Here is a 10665-nt window from a genome sequence, read left to right as displayed (position 1 = left end):
GGTTGTACTGTGACGTATGTATCTGCTGCACTATCACTCTGCACATGGAAATGACCACACCAGCAATGAGAAAAAATAAGAGACAACCTTACCCTTTTCCCCAAACTGATCCAGAACAGAAACAATCCAAACTGGTTCTGAGGTTTCAAACAATTAAGTCAAAAATGCCTCGTAAGGGGACAGTTGTAACTTGTGGGATGGCGGAGAAACATCTTTTCCTGTGGGACTATCATAGCTCTGCTACAGACTGCTGCCCACAGGCCTTGGGGGGAGTTGTTGGGGTGGCAAACCTTTTCTAGGGTCCAATAAGAAGGCCCCTGGGAAGGCTTTGGCAGTTAAACTACAATACAGAGATGTATGTTAAACCCTTCCTAGGACTGAAAGGAGGCTGTGCAAATGCCTGGGATGGGAGCAGGGACACCCTCCAAACACACAGCTGTGCAAATGCCTGGGATGGGAGCAGGGACACCATCCAAAAGGCACTTTTCTGTGGCTCTGAAACATCTTGTGAGCTGACCTGAGAATTTTAGGTGATCTATTTTCACTGCAAAATAACCTGACTGGTTGGATGAAAAATTACACAAGGGCTGGTCCTATGGAAGGAGATCTCCCTTGAGGTTCTGACCCTCAAATCTTATCTCAGCCTTTAAGGGTGATGGAATCCAACAAGCCACAGTTTACATTAGCTGAACAACTAAGGCAAAGGCCAAGTCTTCGAGGCAGAAGCCTAGTGAGAATACCAACCACCCCTAATGTCTTCTGTGGAGATTTATGGAGGGTGGCTGAGGAGTAGGTCACAGGCAGAAGGGACGGCATGGGATTTGGGGGATCCAGAAGGGCAGCACTGAAAACTGGGATGGGGAAAGCATTCGCCTACTCCAGTTCTGTGTGGGCTTCCCCACAGAAGGACACTCAGGACAGTTAATCTGAATGAACTAACAGGATTAAACCACTGTGTGGATGCTCTTATTCAGCATTTAAGTGGACTTTAATCCAATTTTGCTTAATGCACTTTGGAAGTGGGTGGGTTTCCATAGGAGGAGCAGGCAGGACTCCTTGCTAGCACATCATCATTTTGACCTGTGCCATGAGCAGAAAGAAGAAATGTTGCCTGGAGAATGTGTGAATCTGAACCCTGACAAGGTGACAACAATCCACACAGCTCCATGCATGATGGGGGCAAAGCCTGTTCAAAGGACTCTGTCTTTTGCGTTCCCGGCCAACCCTCCTGAGCGCTGAGATGAGATTGGATGGCCGCTAGCTGAAATCCACCTGTGTGTTGCTGGCTCTGGCCCCATTCAGCCCCATGATGAGTGTGCTGATGTCACCCCACATGATGACATACTGTCACATCACGATATTGTGTCTACTGAGGATGGGCCTGCTTGTGCTCTTACTGACATTAATGACAAATGGCATCCACTAAGACTCTATTGCATGGTGACATGGCATCAGCATGGAGTGTTACAAGTGCCCCTACTCAGCATCAGGACATGGTGATCTTCGGTGACCCAGCCACTTGGGGATGGAGCTGGTACAAGGCAGAGAGCGCTTTAACCAAAGCAACTGTGTTATCAAGATGCTTGGTGGGCTGCTAGAAACACGAGGCAAGTGGTCCCAGCACATGCCAGAGCTATAACTACCTTGCTGCTTAGTGACCTCCCAGCTGCCTTGAACAGAGCCCCCGCTACCTTTCCCACTTCTGGAATTTGCTTCCTCAGTTGGGCCTGGTCACCTCAGGGGCAGGGTACAAGCTCATTGCTTTTTGCCAGCTTTTCTAGGGTTCCGCTAGTCCTGTCTGCTGTGCGCTGTGATACAGAAACACACACTGTGTTTAGTACACGGGCCCTGGGGCACTGTGAAAGGAACAGTTTTATAAATCAGAGTGTAAAAATGATCAGCTACAAATGACCAAATGGGCTGGAATTAAGGAAAAGGGTGTTTTCTATTGCAGTGTGAGAGGCAGTGACCCCAGGATGAAGATCACCTAATGTGCCAATATTAAAATACTTTCAGCTCTTCCCTAGAGAGCTCCAACCTTTGTGTAGTTTGCAGCAGGAGTGCTTTTGGGCTTTTGCTGGCCTCTGAACAGCCATTCAAATCTGGCCAAGAGCCTGGTTGGGGCAAGAGCCATGCTGCATGGGCAGCCTGGGTCCCTCCACCTGCCCTGGGTGGGACATGGGCTGGGGGCTGCTTTTGGCCTCCCCTCTGCACCACGGGCAGGTGGAGAGTCCACACAGCTCCTACAACTGGCTGGGCTCCCCACTGCCTGGCCAGGTGTGGGGTCTTGGGGGGAAAAGGGGAGGGTCTGCCCCGGTAAGAAGTGGATGGGCCCTGCGTCCCTACCCCCCAGTTCCAGCACCACTGTGCTGCTCAGCAGAGTTTGCTCCTCACTTGCTGCCAAAACCCATCCCCAATCCAGCAAAATCACACATGCATGCCCGTGTACCTATTCAGTGGCCAGACCACTGAACCTCTGGGTGGGACACAGGTAACATGAATGATCATCAACTTCCAACCCCTCAACACAATTCCCTTTGGCCTAGGGGACAGTACTCAGAGCTGGGAGCTCTAGGCTCACTTCTCCTGACTAGGATTAATCAGGGTGTGCCCTTCACCATTCTTATTGACAAGGATTCACATCCTGCTGTGGGGTTCCACAAGCGGGGACCAGAGCCCAAGTCTCTAAGATGGCAGGTCCAGGTCTCAGTCACCCTGTCTCTAGGAATGAAGTTGCCACATCTTTGTGCTTGATCTATATAAAACATGTGTCTGTAAAACATGGCACCTCCTGCAAATGTACCACACTGTGTCAGTGTGCTATGTGGCCTCAACTAGTGGCTAGTCCACAGCCTTCTCCTGCTGCCAGCTCAGGTCTGTTTGCTCTGTGGTAGAGGTCTGTGCTGCAAGTTTAGGGTGCCAACCCTGCCGCTAATGCATGGTGGGAGCAGTGTGACTGTTGCAAATACCGGGAATTGGTTTTGCCTTTTTACAAACCATAGGACGTTACACGGAAGTGCGTTAAAAGAACATCATTTAGGTTGCCAAACCAAACATACAAAAGTTAGGAAATGCCCAAATTAGGGGAGCCCATGTAATCTTAACTCCTGTAATCTTAATCTTAACTCAGCCCCTGTGGGAATTAATCAGTTTTTCTTTGCTCAGCAGTTTTACAGCTTGGCAAGTGAGAACCAGGTAATGAGCCCCAGCAGGCAAGACACTGTGAAAAGGCAACAGACCATTCAGAACCCACACATGCAGTTGGGTCAGCACAGGGATGTCATAACCATTCAGCTAAGGGTAGCCTAGAATTCCTCCTTACCTGTAAGGGGTTAAGAAGCTCAAATAACCTGGTTGGCACCTGACCAAAAGGACCAATGGGGAAAGAAGATACTTTCAAATCTGTGTGGGCGGTGCGTGTGGGGGGGAAGCGAAGGCTTTGTTGGTGTGTTCTCTGGGGAAAGCAGAGAAGCATCAGGTCAAAAAACTCCTTCTCTTATAAACCATCCTGTACAAGTGTCATAAATATAAAGGGAAGGGTAAACACCTTTAAATCCTTCCTGGCCAGAGGAAAAACCCTTTCACCTGTAAAGGGTTAAGAAGCTAGGATAACCTCGCTGGCACCTGACCAAAATGACCAATGAGGAGACAAGATACTTTCAAAGCGGGAGGGCGGGGAGAAACAAAGGTTCTCTCTGTCTGTGTGATGCTTTCGCCGGGAACAGAAAAGGAATGGAGTCTTAGAATTTAGTAAGTAATCTAGCTAGATATGCATTAAATTCTGTTTTGTTTAAATGGCTGATAAAATAAGCTGTGCTGAATGGAATCATAGAATATCAGGGTTGGAAGGGACCTCTGGAGGTCAACTAGTCCAACCCCTTGCTCAAAGCAGGACCAATCCCCAATTAAATCATCCCAGCCAGGGCTTTGTCAAGCCTGACCTTAAAAATATCTAAGGAAGGAGATTCCACCACCTCCCTAGGTTACGCATTCCAGTGTTTCACCACCCTCATAGTGGAAAAGTTTTTCCTAATATCCAACCTAAACCTCCCCCACTGCAACTTGAGACCATTACTCCTCGTTCTGTCATCAGCTACCACTGAGAACAGTCTAGATCCATCCTCTTTGGAACCCCCTTCAGGTAGTTGAAAGCAGCTATCAAATCCCCCCTCATTCTTCTCTTCTGCAGACTAAACAATCCCAGTTTCCTCAGCCTCTCCTCATAAGTCATGTGTTCCAGTCCCTAATCATTTCTGTTGCCCTCCGCTGGACTCTTTCCAATTTTTCCACATCCTTCCGCATCCAACCCCCTGCATCAGACCCCTCCCCCCATACTCAGACCCTTCCCAAGCCTCATCCCATACACCCAGAACCCCCTTTACCCAGCCCTCCACACCCAAACCCCACTCTGCTGAACCTCATCCCCTGCATCCTCAGCCCCCCTGGCATGCTGGAACCTCCACATTTATTTATTGACAAATAAAACTTGTAGAATTTTGCAGAATTTTAAAATATTGTGTGCAGAATTTTTAATTTTTTGGCACAGAATTCCCTCCGGAGTATCTTATGTACCTGCACAGGCGCCTGGAAAGAATAATTCCACTTTCTGACACAGTAATGAAATCAACCAAATGTCCTCCAATTCCCAGATGCCCAGCATGGGATGAAACGATTGCTGATTATGCATGTGTGTGTTTGTGTCAAGGCTGTCACTTGAAGTCAACCTTTTCAAATATTCTTTGCTGGAGCACTAATGAACGAGAGATTCTTGGTGCACCGTCTGGGGACAGTCTTCTGTGGAGAGGTTATGCCACAGCATGACGGGCTGTACAGATAATTCATGCCATGAGGTAGAACAGTAACATTACTGTGGGCATGTGGAAAGCATGACAAGCAGTTGACTCTGTGTCTGTCACAGCACATTTCCTCTGCATGATATTCTCCACCAGGGTGATCTCCCAAAGCACAAAGGAACAGCTCCAGAGGACTGCAAGGAGGATTAGGTGTGTGAGATCACCACTGCATCAGGAACAAGCTGCTCTCCGCACTGAGAGAATTTGTAAAAGACTCTCCTGAAGTCAGCCCATCCAATTGCCATGAAGCAACTACCCCAAAATTAGTTCTTGTGAAAGTTCAGCCCCAAACAGTGGAAGTCTCAGGTGATCTCATGAGATCTGCCACCTCAGATAGCTGCATTCATGATATTTCAGCCATATCTGAACTAGCACTGGAAAACAGGTGCACTCTGGAGCCAGATACAACCTGGGACTCAAACTATAGTAGTGTGATCAGATGTGACAGTTCAAATCCAGCTCCTCCTGGAACTGAAAGGCCTCGAGAGCCAGGATTCTGGTTTAGAAACCTTTGAAAATGGCCAGCCAGTTTGGTTACATGAGACTTTACTTGGCCTCCATTAACTGGAAGCTGATGGACTTTCCTTACCAACTCTATACTCCTTTAATATATCATGTTTTCCAAAATCAGGAGCCCAAAGTTAGGCTCCCAACTCCACATTCAGGCCCCCAAGGAAGTGACCTGGTTTTCAGACGTGCTGAGCTCCCAGCAGCTCCCACAGAAGCCAGTGCATTTGGCTCACAGTATGCGTTGCGTAAGTGCCTGCAACACCAACTGTTTGAGATGTGTCTCCAGTGTGCACTGGCTCCCGACCAAGAGATGAATTCCAACTGTCAAGCCAATAGTTTTTGATGGGGGGAGAAGGAGTTGCCGTTAGTGTCAGGGCTCCAACTGAATATGACAGCAAGGGACCTTCCTCCTTCCTCGCTTGGAATTCCTCTGGGGACAAAAAGAAAACTGGATGTTCAATGGGCTGATTAATTAGTATTGTCTCCACAGCAGCACAGGCCACATCACAATGCGCACTGACAGCCAGGGACCCTGTCCCAAGGAGACTGCCATCAAATGGGTGCTCAGCCAGCGCACAAGCGTGGAATGCCGTGGGTGGGGAGGTTCTGGCTCTGCACAGGAAGGCAGAAAGGAATCTGGAGCTGGGGTGGGAGGCACTTGGCTCATGGGAGGCAGTACCTGTCCCCTGCCCAAGACGATGCATAGAGGGAAGGAATAGAAGAGGAAGGGGCTTGGGCCCAGGGAGAGAAGATGTGGGATTGTACAGACTTGAAGGTGAGCATAAGGAAGATGAACCAGATGTGGAAGAAGAGGGAAGCTGGGAAGGGATTCTGGAAGGAGCAGTGGGCTGGACTCCTGCTGAGATGTTGGAATGGTCACTGAGGAATCATAGAATCATAGAATATCAGGGTTGGAAGGGACCCCAGAAGGTCATCTAGTCCAACTCCCTGCTCAAAGCAGGACCAATTCCCAATTAAATCATCCCAGCCAGGGCTTTGTCAAGCCTGACCTTAAAAACCTCTAAGGAAGGAGATTCTACCACCTCCCTAGGTAACTCATTCCAGTGTTTCACCACCCCCTTAGTGAAAAAGTTTTTCCTAATATCCAATCTAAACCTCCCCCACTGCAACTTGAGACCATTACTCCTCGTTCTGTCATCTGCTACCATTGAGAACAGTCTAGAGCCATCCTCTTTGGAACCCCCTTTCAGGTAGTTGAAAGCAGCTATCAAATCCCCCCTCATTCTTCTCTTCTGCAGGCTAAACAATCCCAGCTCCCTCAGCCTCTCCTCATAACTCATGTGTTCCAGTCCCCTAATCATTTTTGTTGCCCTTCGCTGGACTCTCTCCAATTTATCCACATCCTTCTTGAAGTGTGGGGCCCAAAACTGGACACAGTACTCCAGATGAGGCCTCACCAATGTCGAATAGAGGGGAACGATCACGTCCCTCGATCTGCTCGCTATGCCCCTACTTATACATCCCAAAATGCCATTGGCCTTCTTGGCAACAAGGGCACACTGCTGACTCATATCCAGCTTCTCGTCCACTGTCACCCCTAGGTCCTTTTCTGCAGAACTGCTGCCTAGCCATTCGGTCCCTAGTCTGTAGCTGTGCATTGGGTTCTTCCGTCCTAAGTGCAGGACCCTGCACTTATCCTTATTGAACCTCATCAGATTCCTTTTGGCCCAATCTTCCAATTGGTCTAGGTCCTTCTGTATCCTATCCCTCCCCTCCAGCGTATCTACCACTCCTCCCAGTTTAGTATCATCCGCAAATTTGCTGAGAGTGCAATCCACACCATCCTCCAGATCATTTATGAAGATATTGAATAAAACCGGCCCCAGGACCGACCCTTGGGGCACTCCACTTGATACCGGCTGCCAACTAGACATGGAGCCATTGATCACTACCCGTTGAGCCCGACAATCTAGCCAGCTTTCTACCCACCTTATAGTGCATTCATCCAGCCCATACTTCCTTAACTTGGAAAAGGTCTTGCTCTCAGCATTTCCAAGGCAACCATCATTGTGTTACCCAGGCTCTTTAGTCTGATAAGGAGAGGTCCTGGAAGACTGGTGAAAGGCTAACATAGTGCCCATCTTTAAAAGGGGGAAAAAGGAGGAGCAGGGGAACTATAGACCCGTCAGCCTGACTTCAATTCCTAGGAAGCAACTAGAGCAATGGATAAAACATTTCATTTGTGAATACCTGGAGGATGAAGGGGTGATCACTAGCAGTCAGCAGGATTTACCAAGAAGAAATCATGCTGAACCAACTTGATTTCCTTCTTTGACAGGATTTGGTAGATGGAGGAATGCAGTGGACATAATATACTTAGACTTCAGCAAGGCTTTTGACACAGTCCCACATGACACTCTGTTAAGTAAGCTGGAGAAATGCAGGGTTGATGGAACTACCATTAAGTGGATACAAAATTGGTTACAGAACTGCAAACAAAGAGTAACTATTAAAGGAATGATGTCAGATTGGAGGGAGGTCTCAAGTGGGGTTCTAGAGATATCTGTTCTGGGCCCAGTGTTATTTAACATCTTTATTAATAATCTGGATGTAGGAATAGAGAGCAGACTGATCAAGTTTGCAGATGACACAAAGCTAAAAGGGGTTGCCAACACTTTGGAGGATAGAGATAAAATACAGAGCAATCTTAATAAATTGGAGAACTGGGCTATAGCCAACAAAATTAAATTCAACAAAGACAAATGTAAGGTGCTACACATAGGGAAGAAAAACCAAATGCAGAATGGGGGAAAACTGGGAATTGTGGTGAATCACAACCTCAACATGAGTCAGCAATGCAACGCTGTTGCAAAAAAAGCAAAAGCAGTTTTAGGTTGCATTAACAGAGGCAGAGCATGCAAATCACAGGAGGCGATAGTACTTGGTGCTGGTTAGGCCTCAGCTGGAGTACTGTGTCCAATTTTGGTCACCAATATATAGGCAGAGAAACTGGAAAGGATCTAGAGGCAAGTGACAAAGATGATCAAAGGGATGGAACACATGTCATATGAGCAAAGGCTGAAGGAACTGGATATGTTTAGTTTGGAAAAGAGGAGATTAAGGGGAGGACATGATAGCTGTCTTCAAATACTTGAAAGGCTGCTATAATAGACGGAGAGAGAGAAAAGTTGTTCTCTATTGCTGCAGAGGAGGGCAGGACAAGAGTCAATGGGTTCAAACTACAGCATAGGACAGGGTCTCAAACTTCATTGCACTGTGACCCCCTTCGGACAATAAAAATTACCACATGACCCCAGGAGGGGGGTCGGGGAGAGGCAAAGCTGAAGCCCAAGGGCTCCAGCCTCAGGCAGGGGGCCTGTAACCTGAATCCCGATGCCCAGGGCTGAAGCCCTCGGGCTTTGGTCCCGGGCCACAGCAAGTCTAATGCCAGCCCTGGTGACCGCATTAAAATGGGGTTGTGACACACTTCGGGATCCTGACCCACAGTTTGAGAACCAGTGGCATAGGAGATTTAGATTAAATCTCAGGAAAACCTTCCTAACTATAAAAACAGTGGGACAATGGAACAGACTGCCTGTCATAAATATAAAGGGAAGGGTAATCACCTTTAAAATCCCTCCTGGCCAGAGGAAAAATCCTTTCACCTGTAAAGGGTTAAGAAGCTAAAGGTAACTTCGCTGGCACCTGACCAACATGACCAATGAGGAGACAAGATACTTTCAAAAACTGGGAGGAGGGAGAAAAACAAAGGGTCTGTGTCTGTCTGTGTGATGCTTTTGCTGGGGACAGAACAGGAATGGAGTCTTAGAACTTAGTAAGTAATCTAGCTAGGTATGTGTTAGATTATGATTTCTTTAAATGGCTGAGAAAATAGCTGTGCTGAATAGAATGACTATTCCTGTCTGTGTGTCTTTTTTGTAACTTAAGGTTTTGCCTAGAGGGATTGTCTATGTTTTGAATCTAATTACCCTGTAAGGTATCTACCATCCTGATTTTACAGAAGTGATTATTTTTTACTTCTATTAAAAGTCGTCTTATAAGAAAACGGAATGCTTTTTCATTGTTCTAAGATCCAAGAGTTTGGGTCTGTGGTCACCTATGGAAATTGGTGAGGATTTTTACCAAACCTTCCCCAGGAAGTGGGATGCAAGGGTTGGGAGATTTTGGGGGGAAAGACGTGTCCAAACTACGTTTTCTCAGGAACCCAGATAAAGTTTGGTGGTGGCAGTGGAAGTCCAAGGGCAAAGGGTAAAATAGTTTGTACCTTGGGGAAGTTTTAACCTAAGCTGGTAAAAGTAAGCTTAGGAGGTTTTCATGCAGGTCCCCACATCTGTACCCTAGAGTTCAGAGTGGGGAAGGAACCTTGACACTGCCTAAGGAGGTTTTGGAAGCTCCTTCACTGGAGGTTTTCAAAAGGAGGCTGAACAGCCATCTGTCTTGGATGATGATAGGGGTCCTATAAAGGTAGCCAGCCAGTCAGGCAGCAGCACAGACAATTGTAGTGGCACAGGAGCCAGGAACCAGAGCTGTAAACGGGAGTTTGAGTTGGAGTCTGTAAGGGGAGTGTGGGGGGAAGACTAAGAGAGCCAGGCAAAGGAGCAGACAGGCTAGTGAAGGGAGTGTATGGTGGTCTGGCAGTATTTTGGTGCTTTTTGGGGGTTTGTTTTGCTGTGGGTGGTGGTGTTTTGGTTTGGTTTGTGTTTTCCGGACTAACAGGACTTAGGTGAGAAGGCTATGACAGACACAGAGGTAGCAGTGATAGTGACCCAGTAGTGGAAGACACAATGCAGATGACTGGATGTAGAAGCTGCGGCATGTACATGATCCTGGAGGGGGTACCTGAAAAGAGATTTGTCAGCATGAAGTGCTGCCTGATAGAGCTGATGGAAGAAAAGATTCGAGGATTGGAGATGCAGGTGGAAACTCTGGTTGAGTTTAGAAGGGGGTTTGAGCAGATGATGGAGCAAAGACATGAGGAGGCTGAAGGGAAAAGCTCAGACTTGCAGATGGAAGCAGGACCAAAGAACTCTGAGGGGAGACTGCTGGGTGAGAAAAGTGGACAGTGGAAGCATGTGACTAAGAGAACCAGGCAGAGGAAAAGATGGGCTAGTGAAGGAGAAACAGAGCTCAGGAACAGGTTTGCGGAATTGGAAAACGAAGAAGGGGCACAGCAGGTGGTCACTGAAGGTGAGAGGGCAAGGAAAAAGAGAAGAGCAGCTAGTCCTATAGAAGAGGGCAAGAGTCAATGGAGATAACAATACCATATATGAGCTCCAGGAGGATGCAGGATGGGTTGCAGAGGATTGCAAGGGAGAATAGG

General features: G+C 47.6%; 1 protein-coding gene across 4 annotated transcripts in view; it reads right to left on the bottom strand.

The window, feature by feature from the left end:
* BSN (bassoon presynaptic cytomatrix protein) overlaps positions 1 to 10665 on the bottom strand; it is a 465957-nt gene that overhangs the window by 54201 nt on the left and 401091 nt on the right. The gene's annotated exons all lie outside the window — the stretch shown is intronic.

Source organism: Lepidochelys kempii, chromosome 7 (assembly GCF_965140265.1).
Source record: "Lepidochelys kempii isolate rLepKem1 chromosome 7, rLepKem1.hap2, whole genome shotgun sequence".
Taxonomy (NCBI): Eukaryota; Metazoa; Chordata; order Testudines; family Cheloniidae; genus Lepidochelys; species Lepidochelys kempii.
The sequence above is the reverse complement of the archived record's forward strand: the minus strand, read 5'-3'. Positions and strand labels throughout refer to the sequence as shown.